We start from the raw sequence: 15,536 nt of genomic DNA on the forward strand, positions 1-15,536 counted from the left end.
TCTATGTGTCTGTTTTTGTGCCAATACCATGCTGTCTGGATGATTACAACTTTGTAGTAGAGGCTAAAGTCTGGGATTGTGATGCCTCCTGCTTTGGTCTACTTCTTCAATATTATTTTGGCTATTTGAGGTCTTTTGTGGTTCCATACAAATTTTAGGATTGCTTGTTCTAGCTTCGAGAAGAATGCTGGTGCAATTTTCATTGGGATTGCATTGAATGTGTAGATAGCTTTGGGTAGTATTGATATTTTAACAACATTTTTTCTTCCAATCCATGAGCACGAAATGTTTTTCCATTTCTTTGTATCTTATTCAATTTCCTTCATAAGCTTTCTACAGTTTTCAGTATACAGATCTTTTACATCTTTGGTTAGGTTTATTACTAGGAATTTTATGCTTCTTGGTGCAATTGTGAATGGGATCAGTTTCTTTTTCTGTTGCTTCATTATTAGTGTATAGGAATGCAACTGATTTCTGTACATTGATTTTGTATTCTGCAACTTTGCTGAATTCATGTATCAGTTCTAGCAGACTTTTGGTGGAGTCTGTCGGGTTTTCCATGTGTAATATCATGTCATCTGCAAAAAGTGAAAGCTTGACTTCATCTTTGTCAATTTTGATGCCTTTGATTTCCCTTTGTTGTCTGATTTCTGATGCTAGCACTTCCAACACTATGTTAAACAACAACGTTGAGAGTGGACATCCCTGTCATGTTCCTGATCTCAGGGGTAAGTCTCTCAGTTTTTCCCCATTGAGGATGATATTAGCTGTGGGCTTTTCATAAATGGCTTTTATGACGTTTAAGTATGTTCCTTCTATCTCGACTTTCTGGAGGGTTTTTATTAAGAAATGATGCTGAATTTTGTCAAATGCTTTTTCTGCATCGATTGACAGGATCATATGTTTCTTTTCTTTTCTTTTATTAATGTGATGGATCACACTGACTGATTTGTGAATACTGAACCAGCCCTGCAGCCCAGGAATGAATCCCATTTGATCATGGTGAATAATTCTTTTTATATGCTGTTGAATTCAATTTGCTAGTATCTTGTTGAGAATTTTTGCATCCATATTCATGAGGGACTATTTGGACCTCATGAAGATAAAAAGCTTCTGCACTGCAAAGGAAACAATCAACAAAACTAAAAGGCAACCAATGGAATGAGAAAAGATATTTGAAAATGACACATTGGATACAGGGCTACTATCCAAAATCTATAAAGAACTCACCAAACTACACACCTGAAAAACAAATAATCCAGGGAAGAAATAGGCAGAAGACATGAATAGACACTTCTTTAAAGAAGACATCCAGATGGCCAACAGGCACATGAAAAGATGCTCAATGTCACTCCTCATCAGGGAAATACAAATCAAAACCACACTGAGCTATCACCTCACGCCAGTCAGAGTGGCTAAAATGAACAAATCAGAAGACTATAGATGCTGGCAAGGATGTGGAGAAACCGGAACCCTCTTGCACTGTTGGTGGGAATGCAAACTGGTGCAGCTGCCAGTTTGGAAAACAGTGTGGAGTTTCCTCAGAAAAGTAAAAATAGATCTACCCTATGACCCAGCAATAACACTGCTAGGAATTTACCCAAGGGATACAGGAGTGCTGATGCATAGGGGCAAATGCACCCCAACGTTTATAGCAGCACTTTCAACGATAGCCAAATTATGGAAAGAGTCTAAATGTCTATCAACTGATGAATGGATAAAGAAGTTGTGGTTTATATATACAGTGGAATACTACTTGGCAATGAGAAAGAATGAAATATGGCCTTTTGTAGCAACATGGATGGAACTGGAGAGTGTTATGCTAAGTGAAAAAAGTCATACAGAGAAAGACATATACCATATATTTTCACTCCTGTGTGGATCCTGAGAAACTTAACAGAAGACCATGGGGGAGGGGAAGGGGAAAAAAGTTACAGAGAGGGAAGGAGGCAAACCATAAGAGACTCTTAAAAACTGAGAATAAACTGAGGGTTGATGGGGGAGTGGTGAGAGGGAGGGGAAAGTGGGTGATAGGCATTAAAGAGGGCACATGTTGGGATGAGCACTGGATGTTTATGGAAACCAATTTAACAATAAATTTCATATTTTAAAAAAATGAAGAACTGAACTCTGTAGAGTTAAATTGATATAGGTGTTCAGTTAATAGAACTGTCCTCTATCTTTTCTATGACTATCTTTGACACTGGATCTTTAATGGTAAGATCGTTGGCTTTAATGTAATGATCATTGACTATGACTTTTGTGGCAATAAAATGTATTTCTTTCTACTTAAGTATAATACTCCTAAAAGTACACCAACCTTAAGTATACAAAGTAAACATACTTATTTAACCATTGACCAGGTAAAGAATGTTTCCAGAATCCTAAAAGTGCTCTTTGTGTACCTGTCCATTCAATACATACTGTATTCTCCTAAATCTAACTACAGCCCCAACTTCTGGAACACCCTTGTCTGAGGTAGGTGGGGTAGCTCTCACCATATTCCCTCAGACTCAGATCTTGTAGTATGTGCAAGGTGTACTTCATTATGTTTTGGCTATGTGCTTGCTTCCTTATTTAAAATGGTGTTATTTGGGCACCTGGGTGGCTCAGTTGGTTGAGGGTCCAACTCTTAACTTCAGCTCAATCATGATCTCATGGTTTGTGGGTCTGAGCCTTGAGTCAGGCTGCATGTTGACAGTGGAACCTGCTTGGGATTCTCTCTCTTCTCTCTGCCTCTCCCCTGCTTGCGCTTGCTTGCTCACTCGCTCTCTCTCTCTCAAAATAAATAAACTTAAAAAAATTAAATGGTGTTATTTCTCTGTTCTTTTTTCTTTCTATAGTTTTAATGGAATGTAAGGGGAAAACACAGCAAAAATATTTCTATTCTTCCCTTAGTGAAAATCTTTCTCTATTTCAATATGTGAATCCTTGCTTTAAGCCAAAGTAATGAACTTTTCTCTTCAGAAATTACAGACTGGTTCCAACTGTCTTTGGAGGAGCATTATCCTTAAGAGAGGTACCATGGTATACTGGAGGAACACTGGATTGGGAGTTAGTCCTGGGTGTTTGACTACATTCCTGCTCTGTCTGTGTGAGGCTCTTAACTTGTTAAAGCTTTAGTTTCTTTTCACGTAAAATAAAGAGAGTAACACCAGCCTTACCAAATTCATAGAATTAGTGGGAGGATCAAATGGGACAAACAATATTATCCTATTTGTAAAATGCTATTGAAATACAGTATGGTAATTTTTTGCCTCCACATTGGATGCCCTGGAAAGCTGTTGGGGAATACAGAACAAAAAGATGTCATGGCTACTGTTGCCTCTTTATTCCATCTTAATATCCCCCCAGCTAATCTGCAGTCACTGAGGAGTCACATTAACATGGAACTTATATAATTCATAAACCGCTACAGCAGCCTGGAAAGGCTTTAATCAGTTGCTTTCACTCTTAATTATTTTAAAACCTCAATAATGGTCAAATGAGCTGCATGGCAGTTTAATTAATTTGCATTAAGCCCGAAGGTCCTGAAAGAGTGGTGAGTTTATGAACATGATGACTAAAGGCTCGGCAGGAGCATGTCAAGCCTGAATGGGTATCTGGGCTGGTTCCCATGGGATTTTCCCAAGTCAAGCTGTGTGTGTGTGTGTGTGTGTGTGTGTGTGTGTGTGTGTGTGTGTTGCATTCACAACATTTCCATCTCTGTTTATTACATTAGAATCAGTTTTGAAGCCTCTGAAAATGAGCTCACTTGCTAAAGAAAAGCTTTGGACTTGTCTATAACTCTAATTGCCTATGTTCTCCTTGCTCCAGTTTCTGTGTTTAATAGAGAGCTGGCTGCATGTTATTTTTATTTCTGTGGAGGAGAATTGGTGCTTCTTACTCCCTGCCCATCATACTGATTTGTAATTAGCATATTTCATCACAAAAATCCCAGTGGGTGATGATGGCATTCCTGAACTGTTTCAACTTGAGCCATATGGTACCCCACATTGGCCCTGCTCTGAGCGGTGGCTGCTCATTCCCCACCTGGGAGGCTTCCCTTTCAGGCAGGGCTCTGGGAAGGATTTATTACTAACATTACTGTCTCTCTCGGTTTGGACTTATAACCCATCTCATCACGACACATTTATGCCCAAATGGTCAGAGGGCAAAGAGGAAGAAAGGGGAAGTGAGTAAGTAGAGCCATTCATCTGGCTCATTGTACTGGTCTTCTGTTTTCCATCACACACAGCCATGCTGTCTGTGATATTTTGCAATGGCAGTGCTAGAAAATGAGTTTAGAAGAGTAGGAATATACCACTTATCTGCCAGGTTGTGAATATATAATGATATGCTGTGTGTGAAGCAGGTACAACAGAATCTGGCACATAGAAAAGAAGGTGGTTCTTTATTGAACATTTCCTATTTCAATGCAAGTCCTCTTGCAGAGATGAGTTTTCAACTTGGTGTGTGCTCAAGGCATCTTGAGTGGTGCCGTTCCATAGAACTTTCTGTACTGAAATATGATAGAACACTGTTCAATGTGGTAGCCACCAGCCACATGTGACTACTGAGCACTTGGTATGTGATTAGTGAGACTGAGAAATGTAATTTAAAAAAATTTTTTTAACGTTTATTCATTTTTGTGTGAGAGACACAGTGTGAATGGGGGAGGGGCGGGGGGGGGGGGACAGAATCCGAAGCAGGCTCCAGGTTCTGAGTTGTCAGCACAGAGCCTAACATAGAGCCTGATGCGGGACTCAAACTCATGAACCGTGACATCATGACCTGAGCCGAAGTCGGATGCTTAATCGACTGAGCCACCCAGATGCCCTAAGAGAAATTTAATTTTTAATTGAAATTTAAATAGCCACAGATGACTAATACCTACTATGTGGGAAAGTACAGATCTAGACCCTAGATTTATTTTTTTTAGAAGAGGTCCATTTAAACTTTAAGTAACTAAGATCTTTTCCATGAGTACTGAGAAACTAGGGTCCTCACAGATCCCTAGACTAGTCTAAAATGAGATCAATGTCATTCACACAACTGTTAGTTTTCAAGTGTCCAGAACATTAATTGAATTCTTTGCTATTTTCAAACATGTTAAAATCCCTATTGCTACACATGCTAGTGGTAGAAAATAGTAGAGAATGACCTGAATGACCCCTAAAGGGCTTTTTATACGGAAATGTGAGCGAACTGTCATTCCTACTCAAGCTTGCATGCACCTCTCTTGGAATCAGAAAAAGTTGAAAGGGGTATGGAGTTTTCCTAACAGGAAAGAGACATGAAGGTGAGGCGGAGATGGTGCAATGTGGCTTAGAGCTGGATGAAGATCTGGATGCTCTGCTTTTTGAGGAAGGTCCTGGAGTGGGAGGAGCCTCTTCTTTTACCTTAGGGGAGAACTATTACCCCACGGCTTTGGACCTATCAGAAACCAAAAGCGTGGCTGGAAGAGAAATACCTTGACGGTAGGGGGACGAGACCTTTATTATTTAAGTCATTATTTGAATGGCCACTGGATATCAGACCTCTAGACAGGGAATACAGAGAGCAAAAATAGATGTCACTTCTACCCCTATGGAGCTTGCTGCCTAGTGGCACAAAGAAACATGATTATGTAATGGCGCAAATAGCTACGATGACAGGTAAGAAATTTACTGGGGCTATGTCAGTGGCTGACAGGGGAGTTTTGGGGCTGAATTATACACTACAGGTTGTATGCTCCAGAAAGCATCTCTTGAGATTGAAGAGGAAAGAACAGAAGATGATTAACTATTCATTCAATACCTTAAATTTGAGGCACTACATTAGCTACTAGCAGGAGATAAAAATGTGACTAAGGTGATTTCTTCCTTTCAGGATTAGAGGTGGGCCTTGCTGGAGGGAGTAAGTACATATAAAATAGATGCCAAGGCAGATGCTAGAACACAGTCAATGTCAAAGAGGGTGAAGGACATGGGGTTCAGAAGAGACCAAGATTTGCCTTGTCGAGAGTAGCTTTAGCCTAGACTTGGGATATGAACATGAGGTGGTGGGGCCACTTCATTCAAACTGTGCATGTGGGCTTAGAAAGGGAGCACCAAGGCTGGTATTACTCTATTAAAAGGAGAAGCCCCTTGTCCATGTTACCTAGTTCCATGTAAACCCAATATCATTGTATAGTCTCATGATGGTGGAAGGATGACAGAGGAAGGCAGATGTGAGGAGGTAGCCCCCCAAAGACTGAACTTTAACACTTCTCCAGTCAGGTGGCAAAGCTTAGAACTAATTTAATTTGGTTTAGAGAAAGAATGATTTCTGTTGTATCCTAAAGTTCTGGAGTAAAAGTCATACTTGTTGTGGATGATTACCCTCAAGGAACTTACATGAGGGTGGGTGGATAAAAATGTGTTAATATTTGCCACAGTGCAATTTGAGCCATAGGTGAGGCATCTTATAGGGCATTCAGAAGAAAGGTCACTTATAGTTAGAACCAAGAAAGTCAAAGTATGCAGTGATGTTTGTAATACCTCACTGAGCACATAGTGATTTCATAGTGATTTCACTGAGAACTCACTGATTTCATAGTGGAGAGGGAAGGGAATTCCAAGGAAAGAGTTAGAACAAAGGCGTATGAAACATGGAACATATTCTGGTGGCAGAGATGAACCCAGTACTTCTAGGGCAAACAGAGAGAAAAACCTTGCCTCCCTGGCTCAGGGTCTGGTCATTCCCTAGAGTGACATGTCCCCACTGAGAATTATTATATTTTCTTTATATTCCCATAGCTCAGGGATATTTTATCAAACTACACTTCAAACTATAGCTTGTTTTGCAAAAATCAATACAAATATTATTTGAAATATAGTAAAATATAGTAAATATAGTATATATTTAGTATAAATATATATTTAGTATAAATATAGTAAATATAGTAAAATACTGGATATGCTTTTTATAAACTACAAAGGACCTTTGAGGACCCTCTTTTTAGACTGATTCACTGCTAATTCTCCTCCTTGAAAATCTGTGGACATGAATACAGCTTAATGGTATGTGAGGAAGCCATGGGTGTTAGAATTGGGAGTTTGGTAATAACCAGATGAAGCAGTTTGCTTCAGACTAAGCTGTTAATAGTGAGTAGGCACAGAAGAAATCAATCCGATCAGAGAGCCCTCATCGGAATAAGATGGACTTAATCAAGGAAGGTTTTTTGGGAAAGGTGCTATGAAGAAGGCACTGAATAACATAAAGGTTTGCAGAAGAATAGTAGGGGGGGGATGAACATTCACTTAGTGCTATGTTGCTGAATGAATAAGCAGATAATGAATGAATGGTAGCATGAAATTGTGCAGGTTGAAGTTCACATGATTAGAATAAGTCACCGAGGAACAAGTTCTCAAAAAAATGAGAAAGTGACAAAAATGCAGCACTCATGTTTGGAACTCTGTAGGTTGATAGCAGGTAAACAAAAAATGTTCTTATTGCTACCATCACATGAGAAAGAAAAATTTCCTTGGAGCTAATGGAAATTGAGTACCATCACCAGACTGGTTAACCAGAGTCAGAAAGAGCAGTTATTTGAGTGAGGTGTACCCTGGTAATTTTATCTCAGTTGAAAATAAGAGTTCTTCCTTTTATGTGGAATAACCCCAGAAAATTCCCTGGGCCTTCAGCAGATTAACTCTGAGAAAAATCCAGGCAGAAAATAGAGCCCATGGTCAAGCTGTGGTATCAGCTGTTCAATCCAGGGTATGAAATTGGATTTAATTTAGCAGAAAGCGATTTTTGGGTGAGATGCCTACCTGCTAGGACTGAGAGAGTCACTAACCTTGGTGGTCTGGTTGCCCAGTGATGACAGGCTGGATTCCTCCCTGCAAAGGCACCCAGCAGTGGGAGGGAGGAGAGGAGAAGCAAGCTCATTAGTATTTGGAGAGAGGAGAAGGCTATTTTTTCTAAGATGCAGGACTTCCTGCCTGGAAACCTAGCACATAGAGGCCAGCCTGGAGGGGGGTTTTCATCCCGTGAACGCGGTCATGAAACTTTGAAGGTGGCTCTCGCACAAGAATTCCACTGCCATTTTTAAAAAGGCGACAAAGCAGAGCAATTTTCTAGGTGGTCAGAAATCTCGTCAGCTCCCTTTCCCAGCCAGGTTCTGAATGATTTGGAAACTAAGACAAAGGAGAGGAAGGTCTAAGCCAAATGTCACCTTTATTAGCTGTAAAAACCAGGATGGAGGGTATGGTTTACATTTGTTAGTGCCCCCAGAATTCGGCTCACTCATCCTTCCCCCCCAAAAAATCGGTGGCACCTGAAAAGGCAGCCTCCTCCCTCACATGCTGCAGAGACCCTCCCCTAAAGATGTACCAGAAACCACCTGCTCCCCAAGAGCAGCTATTCCTTACAGGGAGAAGGGGGAGCTAAGATAAACACATCCAGTTGTTCTCAAATTTGTAATTCTACCCCTTAATAGGAAAAGAAGCCAGAAATGTAGCAACCAGCAGAGTGGGGAAACAATGCTCCTCCTAGTATCTGACTGGACCAAGTGGTTTTGCTGGTTCATCCAGGAACCTTTTCAGGGCCCAGAGGGTAACAGCTCCCTCCATGACGCCCCCCACCCCCCACTTCTTGTTGACCCACTGTGGGATTTAACATCAACTGACTTCTCTGGGACTTTATAGTGAAGGCAGTTGCAGTTATGGTTACCCAGAAAAGCTATCCCAAAGTGCTCTTGGAGATTGAATCTCTTCAATTCAGTGACCTGTTCTCAGATCGACTAGATATACTGGGAACTGGCAAGAAACCTGTACTCAGAATTGGCTAGGAAATCAGCAGGGCTCAGGGTGAGAAAAAAAATACAGGTTTAAAAGTTGTAAGAGTTGTAAGACAGCAACAGTAGAGCACTGAACCGAGTTCAGGACCCTATCCGTGTGGGGTCTTCTGCCAATGCACAGATTCCACGCCCATGAAGCCAGCGCTCCGTGCTTACAGATGCTATTCATGCTCTCTGGACTATTTCCTCCTTTGCCTGTGCTCCGGCGGGGTCTGGGTCTGGGTCAGTAGGTCTCTCACACATATACACACACCTTAGTATAAGTTATTTGTAACATGTGTAAGAGAAATTCTTATCAGAGTGCAGTTTCATCAGTTTCCACAAAACAAACACGTCCATGTAACCAACGTCCAGTTCATTTAACAGAACATTATCGGAATCTCAAAAGCCCCTTCATGTTCTTTCTAACCTTTACCCCATTTTCTTGTTGTGATTGGCTTCTTTCATCCAATTATCTTTATGAGATTTACCTATGTTGTAGTATGGGCTAACTTCACTTGTTTACATTGCTGTATTTTACATCATTTTACTTACGCAAGTTATGTATTCCTTCTACAGTTGATGCACATTTGCATTGTTTCTAGGATTTGGCTATTACAGTTAATGCAGCTGTGAACATACCAGTGTGTCTCCCCTGGTGCATTTGTGCATTTGCTTTATAGGAATTGCCAGCTCATGGAGCAAGCGTATGCTAAACTTTAGTTGTTTTCTCAAAAAGATTGAGGAATTTACTCTCCTACTAGCAGTATATGAGAGTTCCATTTGCTTAATCCTCTTGCCAACATTAGTTTTGTCTTCTGTTAAAACTGTTTTTATTTTTTATTTTAGCTATTGTGGTTGGAGGGGTGCATAAAAATGATCAATTTGCCTAATTTCAGAAAGGAGTGAAAGATCCTTAGATTCATACATAAAAACCACTTCCTATTTCAGCTTCTCTCTGTGCACTGGCTTTACTCTTCTGCACAATTTTTTTCCTTCTGCATGGTGGCAAATAGAGCCATGGCAAATTCTATCGCTATTAGAAGTTGGAAAAGGAGAGCCCTTTAGACTAGAGGAGTCAAGAACTGGAATTTAAGGAACTTGGAGAAAGTCAGGAGAAGGTGGCCAGGTATTCTCAGGTGGATGAAGGCAGATAGAACAGTCACATCAAAACTGTTCTAGGTGCAGTGGCAGATTTTGCTAGGGAGCAATGGTTGGTATGGCTGAGAGGTAGCAGGGCCAGAGTGTGCAAATGGGGCACTCCCTGGGGCAGAGGAGCTTGGCTGCTACCACTGGTTTACCCATGTCTGGTTTAGGAAAATTAATCTGGCCAAGGTCTGTTCAAGGCAAAGAGAAAGGCTGGAGGCTGGTCAGGGCAGGAGAAAGGGATGATGGAGGGCCTGGATCAGTGCTTAGTGTGATATCTGAAGACCAAGAAGAATTACACTTATTTGGAAAGAATTGATGGTCCTTGGCCATCCTCCTGTTCTCATGCCATCATGTGGTGCAACTGGATGCCTGATTGGACTGCTTATAGAGAGGCACTGTGTGGTCTCAGTGGGTCCTTCCCTGGCTGCAGTGGAGAAGCACCAATATCAAGTTATACATACTAGGCACCTCTTGTTAAATTGTTGTCTAATTGCCTAACAAAATAGTGTTGGTGCTCACTGGCCTAAATTTAGAAGAGTGTTACACAATAAAAGTACTTTGGTGTCTTAGTTGATTTCATGACTTCACATAATGGAAAGGTTTAATTTGCTTATTCACTTTTGTAAAGAAATAGAGCTTACTTTGGTAGATTGGAGCCCCAAAATATATTAATACAGTTGTACATTTGTACTTTGTATAGTTCATTTTCTCCTTGATTGTGGTATCTTCCTGCCCTTGTCTGCTTTGAAAAGCTGCACAGTACATTAACTCCTTTCTCGTTTTAATACTTGCATATTGTCCTGTTTGTATACGAAGTTGACTTACTCCAGAAAAATGTGTAGTTCCTTTAAATATTAAAAAAATTCATTCTTCCACATTCTCAAATGCCTATTTTAGGAGACAGAAGATATAATAAACCTAACTCTCTCTTTTGTCACCAGAGGTATGAGAACATGTGTAGAAGCAGCATTCAATGGTTGGTGTGGAAGGGAGGTAGTGGTGAGAGAATGGCTAGGGATCTTCAGTCTTTGCTAGAATTAGTCACTCTGCTCCTTGCCTGAGGCCACATGTTTACTGATGATGTGTGTGGAGGTCTGTGCCTATGGGGTACCTTCAACCCAATCTGTGGTAGGTGAGTGTTTGGGAAAGTAATATACTGAAAGAGGGATCCAACTGGTTGGTGAAGAGGAAGGGCTATACATTTTGAGATCGATGGGTTCATACACATTGTCCCCCACTGGAAATGGTCATAAGCATCAAGACAAAACTACACTCACACAGCCTTGATTTCCAATTGTCTAGTATGAGGGTTAAGTCCACCTGTCCTAATCTCTTCTTAGCTGTATTGTGAACATTGCACATATGTGAAAGATCTACATAATGTAAAGAATTTCAGTTATTAACCAAATAAAAACAAGCTCATTTCCCCATGAGACCTTTAGACTTGGAGCATTTGACTTTAAAGAAGTAGAAAACAGGAAAAGAGAGTATTTATTACCAGTTCTCATTTAGGCCAAGTTTGCTTATCCTGTTTATCTAAAATAAGAGCCAACAATCTGGAGTGGTTTCAATTGGATCTAAATATTTCTCCACATTTGAATGGGCTCCAAGAGCCTGTTCCAGCACTTGGGCCAAAACATCTGCATGTTCTGGAGGACAGCAAAGTTGTCTGCATGTGCAGGGGCTCTGTTTTGGCTGGAGATAGGCAATGGTGTCATCATTCCCACCATGTGGCCATCCAGCTACCTCCTGCTGCTCTCAGTTGATTGTGGGTGTTGAGCCCTGGAATTAAGTCACTATGGGAAGCAAGTTTCTGCTTTTAGCAACTCAGGCCACTCTGTCTGGACATCTTAACTCTGGGAAAGCTGGACTTTGCTCAGGCACTATTTCTGCTTTGGGAGAAAAGAATTATGATGGCTAATGTTCATTAAGAACTTATGCACTGGGCACTGTTCTAAGCACAGTTCTTATGTTAACTCATTTATTCCTCATAATTTTTGAAGTAGATACTGTTATTGTTCCTGCTTTATAGATAAGGAAAGAGGCAGAAGACACTTAACCCATTAAGTACACTCCATGAGTAAGAAACATCATGGATGATAATCACAAGCTATAACAACTAGGATGATCCAGGCACTGGGCAACCAGAGGCAAGACTGTGACCACTAAGATGAGATGCTACCATACACAGAGCAAGCAAGGCTATGTAGCTACTACTGGATGAACATCACCTTACGTGGCAATAAAAAGCCAGGCCATCTGGCTACAGGGTCTACATTCTTACCACTCCTCAGCATTCCATCTTTGCTTTCATAGTGCCTGGCACAGAGTAGATGTTCAGCAAACAGTGTGCTAAATTGAAGTGCTCTGTTGTCCAACGGCTTCCCTGTTGGAGTTCCTATATTTTCTGTCTCCTGCTTTTAGCACCTAGGACAAGGCCTTAAGCATGACTGTCCTCTTGTCAAATAACTCAAAAGTAGTTTCCAGTAGTAGTCCAGAAGTCTTAGGTCTCTTCTCTTTGCCTCTCCTTTGAAGACCCAGTCCCATTCAATTCCTTCTAGCTTCTCCAAGCAAACAACCCATCATGCCACATGTCGATACACCCAACAGTTCCTTTGTTCGTTCTCAAATTGTTCTAGGTCATGTAATGACTTTCCAGAAGCCAATGAGAATGTGTGGCTCTTAAGAAGTGGCCCTAGTTGCTCTGACCTCAACCGTAGCAATCTCTTACTCGACACATCCCCAAAGGCAAGGGAATTAAAAGCAAAAATGAATTATTGGGACCTTATGAAGATAAAAAGCTTCTGCACAGCAAAGGAAACAACCAACAAGACTAAAAGGCAACCAACGGAATGGGAAAAGATATTTGCAAATCACATATTGGACAAAGGGCTAGTATCCAAAATCTATAAAGAGCTCACCAAACTCCACACCCAAAAAACAAATAACCCAGTGAAGAAATGGGCAGAAAACATGAATAGACACTTCTCTAAAGAAGACATCTGGATGGCCAAAAGTCACATGAAAAGATGCTCAACGTCGCTCCTCATCAGGGAAATACAAATCAAAACCACACTCAGGTATCACCTCACGCCAGTCAGAGTGGCCAAAATGAACAAATCAGGAGACTATAGATGCTGGAGAGGACGTGGAGAAACGGGAACCCTCTTGCACTGTTGGTGGGAATGCAAATTGGTGCAGCCACTCTGGAAAAGTGTGGAGGTGCCTCAGAAAATTAAAAATAGACCTACCCTATGACCCAGCAATAACACTGCTAGGAATTTACCCAAGGGATACAGGAGTACTGATGCATGGGGGCACTTGTACCCCAATGTTTATAGCAGCACTCTCAACAATAACCAAATTCTGGAAAGAGCCTAAATGTCCATCAACTGATGAATGGATAAAGAAATTGTGGTTTATATACACAATGGAGTACTACAGGGCATTGAGAAAGGACAAAATATGGCCCTTTGTAGCAACATGGATGGAGCTGGAGAGTGTGATGCTAAGTGAAATAAGCCATACAGAGAAAGACAGATACCATATGTTTTCACTCTTATGTGGATCCTGAGAAACTTAACAGAAACCCATGGAGGAGGGGAAGGAAAAAAAAAAAAAAAGAGGTTAGAGTGGGAGAGAGCCAAAGCATAAGAGACTCTTAAAAACTGAGAACAAACTGAGGGTTTATGGGGGGGTGGGAGGGAGGGGAGGGTGGGTGATGGGTATTGGGGAGGGCACCTTTTGGGATGAGCACTGGGTGTTGTATGGAAACCATTTTGACAATAAATTTCATATATTGGAAAAAAAAAAAAAGAAGTGGCCCTAGTTGGTCCTAGAGAAGGAGAGCAGGAGGCATCGGCCCACGGAAGGGTTGAATGAACAACCCTAGGAGGCCTCTGAAGCTCCTGTGTCTTTGGGGAGAGAAAAAAAATTCTTGGAGTGGATTATCACCACAGAGTAAGAATGGACACAGCGTTTCCCATTTAGCAGGTCTAGGATAGAGCTTGAGAATTTGTACTTCTTGGGGCGCCTGGGTGGCTCAATCGGTTGAGCCGCGACTTCAGCTCAGGTCATGATCTCGCGGTCCGTGAGTTCGAGCCCCGCGTCGGGCTCTGTGCTGACAGCTCAGAGCCTGGAGCCTGTTTCGGATTCTTTGTCACCCTCTCTCTGACCCTCCCCCATTCATGCTCTGTCTTTCTCGGTCTCAAAAAATAAACGTTAAAAAAAAATTAAAAAAAAAAAAGAGAATTTGTACTTCTAACCAATTTCCAGGTAGTATTTCTGCTGCTCTGGGCACTGCAGCTTCAGACCACTACACTACACCCCTCCCTCTCTAGGGCCAGTCTTCCTCTACTTCAGAGAAAACTCTTATAGATGAATTTCACCTGGGAGTTTGGAAGGACTCCTGGCCCAAGGCCAAGGTTCTAGTTCTTTTTCAGCAGGCTTGGCTGCATCCTCACTCTGGGCACTTGAATAAAGTTTAATCCTAAGCAAAGTCCCGACACTTGGCCTTGCTGGCCTTAAACCAAGGGCTATTCCAAGTGTGGTGTGGTGTTGTGGTAGCCATGGCTAGCCAGGAGTATGTGTGATCTATGTGTCCCCGCTAGGAACCTGTTAACCACCAATTCCACATGTCAGCTATTGTCCCATTGGGATCCTGATTTTGAAGGCACGAAGAGTGCCTAGTGACAATCTTCTCTCCTATCCCTCCCAAGCCAGGTTTTGCTCTTCAGAACAGCTCTATCCCCTCTTTGAATCTTCTCCATCCTCTCCAGGTAGATTACAGCTTTTGCCTCAGGGATCCCCAAAGATTGTAAGCACATCTTTTACCACATTTGTGGCATTGATTTAAACTGTTAACAACTGGAGGGCATAGCTCTCTGCCTTGTCGATACTCACGAAAGTGCAGGAACAATGTGGGCACTCACTCTCTAAATGTTTGACAAATGTTTACAAAAGCAACAATTAGGAAAACAATGCAATGCAACAGATATAACAGTCTGACTTCGCAGTCATCTGACCTGAGTGTAGGTTCTAGCTTTACCACCTGTTAATTGTGTACACTTGTATAGGAATTACTTAACGTAGTTCATTCTCTGTTTCCTAATCTGTAAAATAAGTACAGCCTCTTCCTCATAGGGCTGTTGTGGTAATGAATAAGACAATACATATAAAGCTTCTATCACCATGCTTGGCACACAGTAGGTGCTCAGGCAATGGTATTTATGAAAGAACCATGTTTTAGACAGCGAGGAGTGGGTGGGAAGAGGATTGGCGCAAGAAAGAGGAGTCCTGGAACTTCTGTCTTTCAGGGTCTTATTCAGTATCATCTTTTAGTCTGAGATATTGAAGTGGGATACAGGAGATTCTCAAGGGTAGATGTGCCATATTTGAGCAACAGAGCCAATGAGAGTGGAAAGACTCAAGACAGATTGATCTTCACTTCCATTTCTGTGTTTGGTTTTAGTGGTTTGAATTTGCTGGCCGCCCTCTTTCACAGACACCCTTTCTGTCTGTATTCCTCAGCTGATCTGAATCCTACAAAGGGTAGAGGCAATCATAATAAAACCCGAATAGGCCTGTGCAAAGAACTGGGACATCA

Source organism: Lynx rufus, unplaced genomic scaffold (genome assembly GCF_022079265.1).
Source record: "Lynx rufus isolate CCGP_SWC_20201006 ecotype Redwood Valley unplaced genomic scaffold, mLynRuf1.p SCAF_2, whole genome shotgun sequence".
NCBI lineage: Eukaryota > Metazoa > Chordata > Mammalia > Carnivora > Felidae > Lynx > Lynx rufus.